The sequence below is a fragment of the Dermacentor albipictus genome, chromosome 5 (assembly GCF_038994185.2).
Source record: "Dermacentor albipictus isolate Rhodes 1998 colony chromosome 5, USDA_Dalb.pri_finalv2, whole genome shotgun sequence".
NCBI lineage: Eukaryota > Metazoa > Arthropoda > Arachnida > Ixodida > Ixodidae > Dermacentor > Dermacentor albipictus.
In genome coordinates, this window is record NC_091825.1 from 48,572,497 (window position 1) to 48,588,180 (window position 15,684).

Genomic DNA, 15,684 nt, shown 5'->3' on the forward strand with positions numbered 1-15,684 from the left:
GATCGGGTCGCGAGAAGAAACCGCCGCGCCAGCAACCGGCGCACATTGCTCTTTCTTTCCTTCTTTCTTTCTTACTTTCTTTCTTTCTTTCTCTCTTTCTATCTCTCTTTATTTCTTTCTTTCTTTCTCTCCCGGCGCTGGTTCCCCATTCCTCGTAGCGTGGTGACTGCTCGTTCCAAACGCGTGTCGAGCGTCGCTCGCGGAAGTGTAGCCCCCCAAAGTGAACGATGCCTCCTGAATGCGTTTCGCCGGTGCGCGCTCGCGAGCAGTGCTTCACGAAAGCAGCGAGGGCACTTCGGCGCTCTTTTTTTTATTTTATTATTATTATTTTTTTTGAGGACTGGCACGCCAGATGAATATCGACGGCGCAGCTTCCGCGTGCATACGAGCGTGAGTGTTTCATTCGCGCGTGCCCTCGGTGCTGGCATCGCGGCGCTGGTTTTAGGCTGCATGACTGCGCGGTCGCGGGTTGGATTCGCAGCCGCGGGCGACACCGCATTTCCTGCACCTTGCATTTGGGCGCACGTTTAAACTACGTTGTGGGGTTTCAAGTGCCAGAACCACGATCTGATTATGACACACTCACACGCTACTTCATATATATATATATATATATATATATATATATATATATATATATGCAGAAAGAGAGAAAGAGCTGTCGTAAGTACATGCGACGACGACGACTCCTCTGGTTCCATCTCATTAAAGAACCATTAATGGTAAAAGCGACGCTCGATTCTTCTCTTCCTCCAAGTGCAGCGAATGCATCACCATGCTAATATTTTGCGCGTACTTGCGCGAAGAGGACCTTCCCCCAGCCATGCCCCAGCCATGCCCCAGCCATATCTCATTAGGCGAGCCGTTTCCCGTTGTGTGCACGCAGCAGCCTTCCCCCTGCCATTATTCGTGGGAGGCGTATAGCGAGGGTATGACTGGAGGTCGCCGGGCGTGTGCCCTCCTGCTGCAGGGAAATCAGATAGGCCAACAATGATGACGACGCTGAGCAAATTAGCGCGTTAGGGCTACGGCAGGGATAAACGCCCGCACATACGGTTTCCCGTACGTTTCAGTTCTATACATGCGCATCTGTGCTAGGCTGCTCGCCTTTGACGTGGGCCACGAGGAACACTTGCTTGGCTGTATCGACGCACAGCGCCCACTGTGCTTTCATGTTTCCCGGGGGCCAAAGCGAAGGTTAACGCGGGCGAATATCCGAAAAAAACGGGAACAATGTGCCGCGCACCTTCGTTTATGACAGTGCTTGTTTTAAAGAATAGAAGAAGACTGCTACGGATTCGTGGGCACTTAACGGTAAATAACATATTGCCGCACCTTACAACAAGCACCGGTGAATTATGAAGCAGGCGAGTACCCTTCGATCCGCACGCCGGCGCTTTAGTTCCTTCTTATTCTTTTTGTGTGCGTGTGTTTGTGGGATCCGTTGAAGGTTGCAGACTCTAAGTCAACGCTTGTATCAGATAAACGCCGGCTGTTTTTCTGGAACGGGACAATAGGCATCAAGTGTGGGTGCATGATGCTGAATGGTGCGTTTGAATCTGTGTCTTCATTATACGTTCCAGATATTATTATATCATGATCGCTCTGATTTGAAATGACGTAGCTCCTGGCTGTCAAATGCTATCACTATTTGTAGGCAAAAGGGCCCCGTCAGGCTACTTATATTGTGCCGTCCACCTAAGGCGTACATAATTTCAATAAACGGTGCATCTCTTCACGCCAGTTAAATCGCGTGGTTCCTGTTCTCCGCCCTGTTTTTTTATTACTACACCACCTTTCACAGAGCTTGCTCTGCACATGAAACCAGCATTAGCTCAAGATGCCTTGCGCAACCGCTTTTTGCGTTCACAAAGAAAACCTGAATGCGGGAGCGTTTTGACCCCACGCCTAGATAACTAAACATTTTGCTGCTTCCTAGGATTGCTATGCTGGCGTCACTAAAAAATGCATCGCTTCCTGGCCTCTTCCTTTTTGCTTTCGTCTCCACTTAATGGTAGTTTTGTTATTTTTCGAATGCGAATTGGCCAACAGGGCTAGAGAGGACTCCTCCATTCTTTTGCGGCGTCAGCTGGAAGTAGTGCGTTGCTGTTTGCGAAAGTGCGACGGGCCATCATAACGTTATGGCCGAGTACTCAGGGCCTGGGTAAATACGTCATGTGGACTTCGATCGTGTGGGTTTTACGTTTCTATTACCATGGATGCAGACGGCATCCTGCTTTTTTTTTCTGCCAACTCGACTCTCTCTCTTTATTTCTTTTTTGGAAATCGCAAGCCTGAGAAGTAAGGAATGATGCTTGTATTGAACGTCACTTGTGTTGAATAATGTACGTTGCCCTCAAATGTAATCGCCAGAGCATTTAGAATGGGGTGCAAGATGTAGAATTGAAATCGAAAAGCGCGTAAGTATGCTTACTATGGCTGTCAGGATGACCAAATTAGGAGAACAAAAAAGTCCTCTAATGAGCGGCTTTAGAGGCCTCGAGCAACTAGCCAATCTCACAACGGCTGGGCGAGAACGGCTTCCTCTACCACATTGTATCTCTGCCTCATTGTATCTCTACCACAGTGTATCTTTACCATATTGTATCTCTACCACATTGTATCTCTACCTCATTGTATCGTTGTACCTCCATAATGTATTGCGGTAGAGGGTGCCTTCTCATTCGGTCGAGATGTTTCGCACGCTCATCGCGGCTAGGTATTGTGTGACTCGGCACAGACCGTAGCTAAACCCTGCGCCTTTTGACATTTCGATTTCAAGCACTTTTATCCTGCATCGGATGCACGGTTGTAATTAGAGAAGGAGTTTACTTCGATGCACCGAGAAGCGTCGTGACAGACGTCAGTGTCGGTTGGCAGTGCATGGCGAGATGTCTTGGCACAGAGACGTAAAGTTGCTCAAGCCCCGACGCGATTGCAATTGAGCAGTGGGTGATAAAAAGGCCGTGCCGCGACTGTCTGCGCCAGTTGGCTAACACAGGGACAAGCAGCAGTGGAGCGAGTGGAGGCCGTCGCGTACGGATCACGTTCACTCTAACAAAACAGCGCGCCTGTGTACAAAGGCGTCGCCTGCAGCCGTCGCCAGCACCCGGTTTCACCCGTGCTCTGAGGGAGCCAGGGGTGCGCATTCGCTTCGCTGGGTTTTTTCGCTCAAGTGGAGTTTCCGCTGAAACTGCTGTGATTAGCCAGAGTTGGGGGGAAAAAAAGGAACGACTTGCGGATCCATGCGGAATGCGGGAATCTTTTCCGGCATTTGAATTATTCAACATCTCGATTACTCGGTGATACAGGTTCCACTTTTACCCTTCACATACCCTCGTACCCTTTACGCCGCATACGATATCCTTGCGCAAGCACACGAGGCTCAAACTGCGGCTCAAGGATGCTGAAACACTATTTACTTAAACTGATCAACAGCATTACATTAGCGGATATATTACATCAACAACATTACATTAGCGGATTGATATAGGAACGTGTAGTGATGCTGTACTTCGTTGTGAATTTGCAAAATGATTGTTATTTTGCAGTGTGTATTATTTTCTTGTAAATGCAAACATGTGCTTTGTTGATTTTCACTTATTGATTACTTGTTTTTGTCTTCTTCATCTTCACCACAACCAATCACCACCACCACTATCATCATCATAGCCATCAGCCTATTTTATGTCCACTGCCCCCCAGGACGTAGGCCTCTCACTGCAATCTCCAATTACCCCTGTGATGCGCCAACCAATTCCAACTAGCACCCGCTAATTTCGTAATTTCTTTGAGGGAGCCTTACAGGAGGCCATACACACTATCGAAACCTATCTCTAACCCACCGGTCTCAGATGCTCCCCCTTGAAGTCGGAACTCTTGCTGTATAGTCCCAAGAAACGCGGTCCAAGGCCCAAGGGGTGGACATCGTTAGAAGACAGATACATTAACCTATATACAAGAAACGGTTGCCGTATACCCAGAGTCGATTCAATCAAGGTCTTGAGCATGATCGTTGAGTCAGGGGGCACAAATGGCAAGACTATACGCAAGTTAATTGCTAAAACTGAAAGTGCTGTTCGTTTAGTTCGGAGGGTATCAAATCGGCATCATGGACTCAAGGAGGATAACCTCATTCGACTAATGTATGCCTTCGTTCTGTGCCACTTTGCATACGTGGCAGCCATGCATCGATGGAAACGGGCAGAGCGGGATAAATTGAATGCACAGCTTAGGAAGATTACTAAGCGGGTTCTCGGGTTACCCGTATACACTTGTACAGAGCGCTTAATGCAGCTTGGCATTCATAACACTTTTGAAGAGATTGCCGAGGCCCAGGAGCGCGCACAGCTAACTCGCCTCACGACAACGAAGACAGGGAGATCCATCTTGCAGGAACTCGGATATCACCCCAATAGAGTAGCGGAGGAGTTCTCTGACGTTCCTCCGTCGATTCGTGAGAACATCACGGTTGCGCCAATACCTAGGAACATGCACCCCGATCATAATCGCGGTAGAAGGAGGGCAAGTGCGGCCAACCTCCTTAGGCAAATACACAGTGATCAGCGACAGGTCAGCTTTGTGGATGCCGCTTCTTGTAAGGGACGTCGGGCGTTCACCATCGTCACTGTCGATGGTCGGCAAGGAATGACCAATGCTGCCTCGGTTAGGACGAGGGGCTCCGAAATAGCTGAACAAATTACTATTGCACTAGCCCTGCTAGATAGCTCACGGGATGTCATCTATAGTAATTCAAGATCTGCCGTAAGAGCATTTGAAAAAAGCACCGTTTCCAAACAGGCCCTGAGACTTCTTGAGGGCAAGGCAATCACGCACCACTTCATTTATTGGTTTCCCGCACATCAGGGCCAGATAGAGGGTGCTCCTCCCAACCTCAACGAGTCGGCTCACGGGGCTGCGCGTGAACTTGCCCCCGCGCTATCCTCGACCAATCGGAAGCCGACTCCACAGTGAACAGGGACACGCCCTTCACTTACAACGAGATTACTAAACACTACTATCTCAGCCGTAGAACCTACTTTGTTCCTCATCCGCGGCTCAATAGAGCTCAAGCATTAATGCTCCGTCTACTACAAACGAATACCTATCCCGATTCGTCGCTCTTACATAAAATCTATCCGGCTACTTACACCAATGCTACCAGCCACGATTATGGAGAAATAGCCACGTTAGACCACATGCTCTGTCGGTGTGCCCTGTCATGGTCTATCATCGATAACAGCTCGGCCAGGTGGGAGGTGGTTCTCCGCAGCCCTCTTCTGGCTGACCAACTCTGGCCTGTCCAGCAGGCCCACGATGCGGCCGAGAGGCTCGGCCTTCCGGTTCCCACGTGGGAGCGGCTCGCTTCGTGAAGACTCACGATCTGCAGGACTTCATTAAAGTTTTACCATACCATACCATACCATACCATACCATACCATACCATACCATACCATACCATACCATAGCATACCATACCGAGCATACCATATCATACCATACCATCGCCCCACCTAGTCTTCTGCAGTCCTCGATTGCGCTTCCTTTCTATTGATACCCATTCTGCAGCCCTAATGTGCTTCTAGCCTGCATGTGTTTAGACTTCTTTTCTTTTGTTAAATTCTTCATTTTATTTTTGCTTTTTAACTAAGGCAAGTTGTCTTTTTGCTAATTGTACCTATGCGTACTTGTTGCATTACTCTGCATTATATTTATTTTACACCACTGTCGAAGTGTGTAGGGCTAAGGAGCTCGTCACGCTAGGGCTTTTCTTTTTCTTTTATTTCTTTTCTTCTTTTTTTTCTGCGGCCCTCTGTTGATCGGAGCGAAGTAAAGATTGATTGATAAATTAAGCGAGGAATAGTTTGAGTTTTTGAAGTAGCAGCAGTAGCGGATGACTCGAGTGAGACAGCCTGGTCGCCTGCGGCTACTAGCTGTGTGCGCCACGAGTAGGAAAACTTATCTTTTACTGGGAATATCTTTATGAGAAGCGTATCTATAAATGCAGTGAAGGCGTCATACCCAGTGGGTCACAGGGGCGCATGGTTTGTGCGAAAAATGCCAGTGTCAAAGTTGTCCGTTGGGGCATATAGTGAGTGGGACATGCTATATTTAAAACTAAATTATGGGGTTTTACGTGCCAAAACCACTTTCTGATTATGAGGCACGCCGTAGTGGAGGACTCCGGAAATTTCGACCACCTGGGGTTCTTTAACGTGCACCTAAATCTAAGCACACGGGTGTTTTCGCATTTCGACCCCATCGAAATGCGGCCGCCGTGGCTGGGATTCGATCCCGCAACCTCGTGCTCAGCATCCCAACACCATAGCCACTGAGCAACCACGGCGGGTGACATGCTATATTTATCTATAGGTACATATTAACAGAAAATAACATATTGGTACACTTTGCTACAGGCGCCGCTATACATATTTGTTGGCTTCTCATGACTAATACAAATCGGGCCCCTCGGTTTCCTTTCTTCCCGTTCATTACATAGCGAGGGCCTCGAATCCTGCGGTATCGATCCCTTCGGATAGCGTGTGTCGGTCTATTGACCAATTGCCTGCACCCAAAAATTCTCGTACACTTGGAACTAGCGGCGGAGAAGATGTTCCACATCTGCCGCCTTGGTTTGTGAGTGGTGGCGCTGTCTAATACTCCCAGGGTGGGTTATAGTAGTAAAGACAGAAATACCCCAGAAAGTGGATGGGAAAACGGCGCCGCGGTAGCTCAGTTAGTAAGAGCATCGCACGCGTAATGCGAAGACGTGGGATCGTTCCCCACCTGCGGCAAGTTGTTTGTTCATCCACTTTCATTGCCAATAGTTTGACATTTCTTTAATTCAGGCAATAGATCCAAGCAATTTCCCCTATGCCATCCTTGGTATCTTTGTTGGGTGATATATATACATATATATACGAATTTACTGAGTGATAAACCCAAGGGAGGAGGCAAAAAAATGCTCGCGTTATAAAAAAATCATTATAGAGAAGTTTCCTCATCGTGTGATGTGTATGTTCCACTGTAAACTTGCGAGGTTAATTTCTACAAGTTCCTGACTGGGGGACCTGCCTCCCCTCATTTAGCGTTAATTATCCACTTAATGGTATAGTTTCTCATGGAGTGGTCGCGATTCGAGTACGTTGAACATAGTCACATGGACCATTCAGGTCTAATCAAACAATCAATTGAGTTACTAGGACAAATGTGGTTTTAGAAAAGTTATTGATCACATTTCGCATTTCACATTTCAATTGATCACGTTCGCGCCCTGTTAAACAAGTTTGTGCTGTGAGAGCCTAACGAGATTTGCTTGTGGACAGCCAGCTAATTAATTTTACTTTACTTGTAGACTCTCCCGAACTGTACATGAACTTGGTACATGTACTTGAACAATGACGTTTCTGTGTGCTGTTATAATAGCATTTTCATTGCATAGTAAAAATGAACTACTATTACTTGACGTGGGCGCGCATTGGTCGCCTTTTTATGGTTAGCCTTACATTTGTTTGTCTTACATACAATTGCATTTTTTTTCTTATACACTTAGCACGTTTATATGTTTGCGGTACGTGTGATCGGGCCATATGGGCCTCAATTTACTAATTGGGTCTTGCAGCGGCCGAGTTGTTAACCGTTGCACACTAAAGTCTACGTTCCCGTTCTGTCTGTGGTGAATAAACAACGAAGCAATCTCAACGACAAAGTAAGGGAATAAATAATACACCTCGTAGGCTAAGTGAACACACGGACGTCCTGCACAAAGCTTTCCTCCACCAGCTCCTTTCCTTCACTGCTGCTGTTCCCTGACACCGCAGCACAATTTTTTTTTCTTTTAATGCTTCACCGTACTCCACGCGTACAGTCGCACTTCCCTCTGTGTCGCGACCCATCCATATCTAGGCCTTCCCGTTGTGCTTAAATGCGCACATTTTCCGCTTCCCAATAGCCCCGCGCTTTTCCACCCACCTTCCGGGCACACACACTCCCTCGAAGAGAAACAATGGCTTTCATTCAAAGGGGTCCCCTCGTTCCTTCTTTATTCCCTTTTTTTTCTTCTTCTTACGACGTTCGCGGAAAGCCACTTCCGCCTTCCTTTACACCTCCCGTCCCCATCTCGCTAGCGTCGCACAAAAGTGCCGGTGCAAATGCCTTTCAACGAGCGAAGCAAAATACCGCAACGGCTCTTTACCGCTGATTACGGATACGGCTTAACGGGTCGCCGCAATTTTAGCCATCCGGGAAGGCCTAGTGGGATGTGGGAAGAGAGAGAGAGGGAAAGAGGCTGACGTCTTTTGTTGTTGTTTTTCAACTTTTTTTTTTTTGTGCGTGCCTCCCAGAGCGTTGCCTTGGGTGCATGGGTTAACATCTTCTTTGTGGCAGGACGGGATGCAGAAGAGACGATATTGCCCGCCAGAGTGGGTAATAGTGTCGTGACTTTCGGAACAGCTTGCGCGGCGGCCGTGAGCTTGAAGGGAAGTTCTCAAAGAGCTGTTCCGGTTCGGCAATCGTCTCATTTGGCATTTAATGAGATGCTGGCGCAAAAAAAAAGAAGAAAGAAAAGTTGCCGTATATTCGTTTCGATTGTGGCACGAATTTGTAGAATCGTGATATCCCTGTTTTATTCATGCCGTTCTCGTCTCGCCGAGTGCTCCTTGACCGTGGGTGCTTTTTTTGGAAGCGCTTGTTTAATTCCACCGTAGTCTAAAGCTTATCGTCGCGTACGCTTACTCTGACTCGCTTAGAGAGCGGCTGCGACCTCTCTGATTGGCTGAAAACCGCCAACATGGTGAAACTGTCCGTATCGAAAAATTAGGCAATGTCCCAAATCGTGCACGACGTTCATTATCCGAACACTTCTAACGACCAAAGTTTCCACGCAAGTATTCCTCCCATTACAGGTTTTTGAGTGCACTTTTCCCCCACGGCGTGCTGGTTAGGAAAGAGAATAGAGCCGCATCTGACAGCAGCTTGTCCTTGCCTACACATAGCACATTTAATGGCGACTGATTTGTTTAATGAATTATTTTTTTATCGATATAGGAAATGTTGACAGCTCCGGATTTTACAGAAAATTTGATTGTCGAATTTGTGAATTGAAATTACATCAAAAAATTAAACAAAAAATATGGGCGTACGGATGCACATGACCACAATGACGAGCCCAGAAAGTTATTGCGCTTCAATTGATCAACATGGCAAGCAGTTGCCGGATCCTTGAAGCAGATTTTCCGCTCCCTCTGTAGTCTAGTGGATGAGTTACATCAACACAGGCATAATGCGGAGGATGTGAGCTCCATTTACATCGGTGGAAAAGTCTTCATTTGCTTACACGTTGTCCAATATATATATATATATATATATATATATATATATATATATATATATATATATATATATATATATATATATATATATATATATATATGGGTTCTCGAGGTTTCCGCCCCGTTGCCATTATCCCTCAAGAGAGCAGTGTATATCAGCTGTCTTACCAGTACTCACCTACGGGGCAGAAACCTGGAGGCTTACGAAAAGCGTTCGGCTGTAATTGAGCTATGGAAAGAAGAATGCTGGGTGTAACGTTAAAGGATAAGAAAAGAGCAGATTGGGTGAGGGAACAAATGCGAGTTAATTACATCTTAGTTGAAATCAAGAAAAAGAAATGGGCATGGGCAGGACATGTAATGAGAAGGCAAGATAACCGATGGTCATTAAGGGTTACGGACTGCATTCCAAGGGAACGGAAGCGTAGCAGGGGGCAGCAGAAAGTTAGGTGGGCGGATGAGATTAAGAAGTTTGCATGGACGACATGGCCACAATTAGTACATGACCGGGGTTGTTGGAGAAGTATGGGAGAGGCCTTTTCCCTGCAGTGCGCGTAACCAGGCTGATGATTTTTATATATATATATATATATAAATATATATATATATATATATATATATATATATATATATTATATGTATGTATATATATATAGTGATATATATATATATATATATATATATATATGTATGTATAGAGAGAGTATATGTATGTATATGTATGTATATATATATAGCGATATATATATATATATATATATATATGTATGTATAGAGAGAGAGAGAGAGAGGAAAGGAAACGCAGATACACAATCATAGTAGGTCCGTGTCACCGCACAGCACTATATCACTTGCAGGCAGCACTATAAACATCAGTTCAGGCTACAGTCGCTTGTCCAAGTCTGTTGTCCTTAAAAACTGCAACAATGCCCTCGTGGACCTCCGCCGAGACGGCTGGCACATATATAGCCATATGAAATATGGCAATGAAATAAAGACAATAAGGACAGTATAGGGGTACTACGTGTCGTTATTAATCAAATTAAAGAAATGATACATTTATAGAAAAGAAAGTAGATGAAAAAACAACTGGCTGCAGGTGAGATGTCGTCATATCCCATCTACGGCCTGTTGTTCTTTTCGTCCACATCCATTTCCAATAATTTATCTGTATTTTTAAAAAAAATTCATTGGTACAACTAATTTCTCTGTGCTGCCCTTGGTGCCCTGGTTTGTTGGCTTTACACTCATATCCTGGACTTGGTGCATTTGGTTGTTCACTTCTTATGATATGACTAATAACAATCGGGAGCGTTGGTTTACTTCCTTCTCATTTACATAACTCTCGCGCTCTTTAAAAATAGCCGGTTGCAGATTGCATATATAATCGTCGAGCTGGATCATTCGTTGAGGCGGACACTTGCGAGATATTTGCCCTTGAAATCGAAACCATACGGAACTAAGAAACAAAAATCCACTAATTATCCTTTGAATTATTTACTTTAGCGCACGGAATGCAATTTACCAATTGTAGCCGTTTGGTTTGCAACGCGTATACACTTGGATGAATTTCCAGAATGGTGCCAGTTTAGAGATTTGCGCCATCAAACTTAAATGCACTGCTGTTCTAAAAAATGCATTGTGGTTCCACTTAGTTTTAACAAAACGTTCTTTTGTGCATTGAAGCACAAGGGTAACTGCAACACCAATGCATTTTGTGCCACACTTTGGAAAATAATATATAAAAACTGGTGGCATCATGGAAATTCCTTTCGAGTGGATATCTTGCAAGTCACCGACTTCAATTCGTAAATTGCAATATGTGCCATGACGTAAGTAATTAAGAAATTAATTATTGATTCCTTTAGTTCGTTGCACATGCGTTTCGATTTCGCATGCTATGAATGGCCGCCTCTTCGAATATTCCAGCTCAAGGACAAGAATTATGCTATCTGCCACAGGCAATGTGTAAAAGAAACCCATAAAAGGAAAAATGATTCCGATCAACACACACACACACACGCGCACGCACACACACACACACACACACACACACACACACACACACACACACATACATACATATATATATATATATATATATATATATATATATATATATATATATATATATATATGGACATAACACGTTGGTGTCTGCGATTTGGCACGACACTTCAAGGTGTCCGTGGTACTAATATCGCAGTTACCCCCCCCCCCCCCCCCCTTACCCTGAGGTCATTGTCATTATACGCCAGATAACTGGAATGCCAATCTAGTACAAACTTGCCATGTGCAGATAGTGGCTACTGCTACATTCGTGCGCCCAATATTATAGCATATTAAAACTGCATGGTATGCGCATGCTGTCACTAATTTAGTCAAAATTGAACGGGTACAAAGGAAGGCCGTTAGCTTTATTCATAACAAGCACAAGCGAACCGACTCGCCCACTAACCTTCTGCCGTCTTCCGGACTTACTACGCTCGAGACAAGAGCAAAACTGGCACGTCTGAGATTTCTCCATCAACTACTGCAAAAGCACAGCCGGGTCGATTGGTACAAATACATCTTTCTTGCAGAATCTCAAAAACTAAGAAACAAACATGCATACACTCCAAGGAAATACGCTTATAACAACAATTTCTTCAAGTTTTCTTTTTTCTCCCTGACAATCAGTGAATGGAATCGTTTAGACCCATCCATTACTTAGGATCCTGTACAGGTCTCACGTCGAAAATTGAATCTGTGTTTAATAAATAGTCTTTTGTTTCTTTTTTTCAGTATTTTGTTTCGTAGCAAAGAGCCAGTCGGCTCCTTCCTAAGTGTGTGTACCTTTATTTTTTTTACTTCGTCCCTCATCATTAATATATAATTTAGCGATAAATTATTGGTGAATGCATAAATTAGTCCGTTGTCCTGTTTGCATGTAATTAGCGTTGTTATGTTTTGTTTCAATATAGGTGCTGTCTTTTGTGCCGATTGTGAAAATGTCACTACGTAGTGTTCGTTGCATTGAAGCGCTAATACCCTCTTGCTTTGTTCTAGTAAGAGACTGGCAGAAATGTGAATAAATAAATCACGAGAAGCGAAAGGTACGCGGGAGGTTGCATACCGATAAGTAGCAGGCATACATTCCGTTCGATCAGGCGCACCGCTTTAAGTGCATATCAATCAATCAATCAATCAATCAATCAATCAATCAATCAATCAATCAATCAATCAATCAATCAATCAATCAATCAATCAATCAATCAATCAATCAATCAATCAATCAACTTTATTTCCTTTGGATAGGAATACAAGACCTTTCAAGGCTTATTGTGTGGTAATCAAAGGTCCTTCTTAAACATAAGCACCTGGAATAGATAATCGATGATGTTGCAATTCGATCTGGGACGCTCAGCTGTGCCGATATACTTAAAGCTAAATCACCTAATGATGAATATTGGACTGATCTAATCCTCTCCCACTCAGCGTATGTGCCAAAGGTTTCAGCTATTCTTCGTAAGCACCCCAATGTTCTTACTGAAAGTAATTGCCATAAACGCATATCGTAGAGCCACCTGGTGTCGTGTATAGTAAAAAAAAATAACATTACGCGATCTTTTGGCCAAGTCAACTATCAACCCTTGCCGTGTTCTAGGCACTGCAATAAACCGCCATTACCAGGCCTGCCGTCACATGAGAACCACACAGAAAGAAATCAGCTCAGCATCCAACCTATATGTTCAAATTAATGGGCACCTTACCTGTGACACCGCCACTGTGAGCAACGCTTTTTGTGTGTGTGTCTCCATGTGTGCGCGTTCGTTTTTTTTTTCTTTTTTTGCCTTTTCCTCTCTGTCATCTTTCTAACCCCTATCCCCCATCCCCAGTGTAGGGTAGCAAACCGGAGACTCATATCTGGTTAACCTCCCTGCCTTTCCTCTTCATTCTCTCTCTCTCTCTCTCTACCCTCTCGAATGTAGTACTTGTAATCAACATTATGTTTCACAGACAGAGGCATATTTTAGGATGCGATCTAATAATCACAGTTCAAATGAGCAAAAGAGCGATATTGAAACTTTCTTTATCTCAAGATGTCACCTTCCTGGCTGCTCTTGCAATGAGTTGAAGGCAACAATTTTAGAATCAGGGTTTCGCCTGCACTACCACCAGGAAGCTATGGAATGCTGCTTTCTTTGTAAGTTTAATACCACTGCCTTGGGTAATATTGAAGGTACCTGTAAACTGGGGTGCTTGCCCACTGATTAGAACAATGTTGTTATAAGTTGTAAGCGAATCCTGTTTAATTTACCTAAGACAACAACACACATCTCACTTACGTCACCTCTGCCACCTTGCTTCGTGCTTACCCGCCCCGGCCAAGCAGCAGGTAACGGTTACTTTACCGATGTCTTCTTACCTGTTTAAGAGAGCATGATGATGGCGAAGATGATGAGAACATCGCCAGCATATACGCCAAAAAATTTGGCTGAAATAGGCCTTAACAACCGTCGCTGTAATAAAAGCCTTGGGTGTTTTGTTCAGTCAGCGCTCACATCACCCGTGTTGCAATGACAACGCGACGCTGGCCCTACCATTCCTGGGCCGTAAGTAATTCTTTCTGTTCGCTAAGGGCGAGTGGTAAGTAAAAATCACCGTCCAAGCACTCCGTACAGATGGTTAACCAGTGAAGCTAAAACGTGCGACCCCGGTGTTTATCACCACAGTGATCTCAACGGTTCATTAAACGACGGCTTGTAGATCCGGATCCTCGGTACGCAGCTGCTGCTTGCGCTCGGCTGCAGGAATCTGTTCCTGTGCTCGGGATCCAGCATCGGCACGGTGCATACATGCTCGTTGCTGGTAATGCTTGCGGCGTTGCTGATCGAAAGCTGCCTGCTCCTAAGGAGTACTATTACGCGTGGCCTACCCATTTCGGAGCCGGAGAGAAACTGCTGCGCGCGCACTCGGCTGCGACAGAGCAACGACGCCACTAGTGGCGCAGGAAATCCAACACCACCTAGTCTCAATCCGATCCATGACGTTACGTTACCTGGGCCGACTGCCATAGAATCTAATGGGGATGTTCCCGAGTAGGAAACAGTTATGTTTGCGTCATTGCTTTCATCACGCCAGCCTTGTCAATGGAAATGTCGGGCCAGATAGCGTGATGTCATGCATCAGCGTAAACAGGCCTGGTGCTATCTTGGTGGTGTTGGCTAATCGCGCGTCGCCCTTTCTCTCGCTGTTTTTTCTCACAAGCGCATGGGGTTTCGCCGCAGTATATTTCGGCGCACAGGCGACTGACAGTCGGACGGACGAATCGGCCAGCCTTATAGAGCTTCGCTGTAAAAATATCGGCAGTGATAGTGGAGGGTGCAGCGAAAGCGTCAAAGGTCACACACGCCCACGTTTTCCTGTGGCAGCCACACTAATTGGAACAGTAATCACCCGTTCCTAGAAGCCCTTAACTGTCCCCTGAGCTTGCGTAGCCACTCCGCTTGTTTAACAGCGCTGGCCCGAGGCAAACACTGCTTAAGCGCGCGGCTCTTGGCTGAAAAGCACTTGGAAGCAGTGACGCCTGGGCGAGCAAGAAAGAAACTGCCCGGAAGCGATGCGCTCGAGTTTGTCCGAGACCGGGTGCGTTTATCGCGAGCCGACGCGCCACTATAGCGTCGGCGCACGCAATCGAGCGATGCGAGGCAAATGTTTGCCGCGTTTCGCTGGCCGTGGACGCATTCGACGACGTGATGCACCGCCACCGCTGCTTCTCCTGCTGCTGCCACTATCGCTACTGGTGGCCAGACAAGACTTGAAAGACAATGGAGTAAAAAAGAAAAGAGAGAACGTGCAGCGTGTTCGTGTGTAAGCAGCTGCGAGCCGAGCTCGGACCCAATTGGGCTAAGTGCATCTGGCCACGGTGTCCTTGGGACGCGAGCTCCCATCGTGCCAGAGAAAAAAGAATAGGAAAGGGGATCGGGGGAGGAAGAGGGCGTCGGCGTCCCATTTGTTTCACCGGCCCCGCCGTCGCCTGATGCCGATTCTCTAGTATCACCGATCCTCCGCGAGCAACCCCGGCGGTGGACAGCGCTCGGTTAGCGCCCTCGGTCTGCGTGCCAGGCTCCCCCTTTCCTCACTTGTCCGGGTCCCGTTTCTAGTCCGGCCTGGCCGGCTCTTATTTAACCTCAACAGAGCGATGCTGTCTGACTGCGGAAGAGTGCGCTCGCGATGCTCTACGCGAAGGCGAGCGCGAACCGCAGCTGTGCGGTCTCGCTTCAAGTGTCTCGCTTCAAGTGCGTTAGTGGACCGCCACTGCGAGCAGTGTAGGAGATGTGTGCGCGGTTGTTCTTTTATTTCACTTTTTTTT

General features: G+C 46.0%; 1 protein-coding gene and 1 non-coding gene across 4 annotated transcripts in view; both read left to right on the top strand.

Moving 5' to 3' along the window:
* The window catches only part of LOC135899233 (potassium voltage-gated channel subfamily KQT member 1-like), a 307,969-nt gene that overhangs the window by 76,418 nt on the left and 215,867 nt on the right, over positions 1 to 15,684 (top strand). The window lies entirely within an intron of this gene.
* TRNAT-CGU (transfer RNA threonine (anticodon CGU)) lies at positions 6,722 to 6,794 on the top strand. The gene has a single exon. It is a non-coding gene; the product is annotated as a tRNA-Thr (tRNA).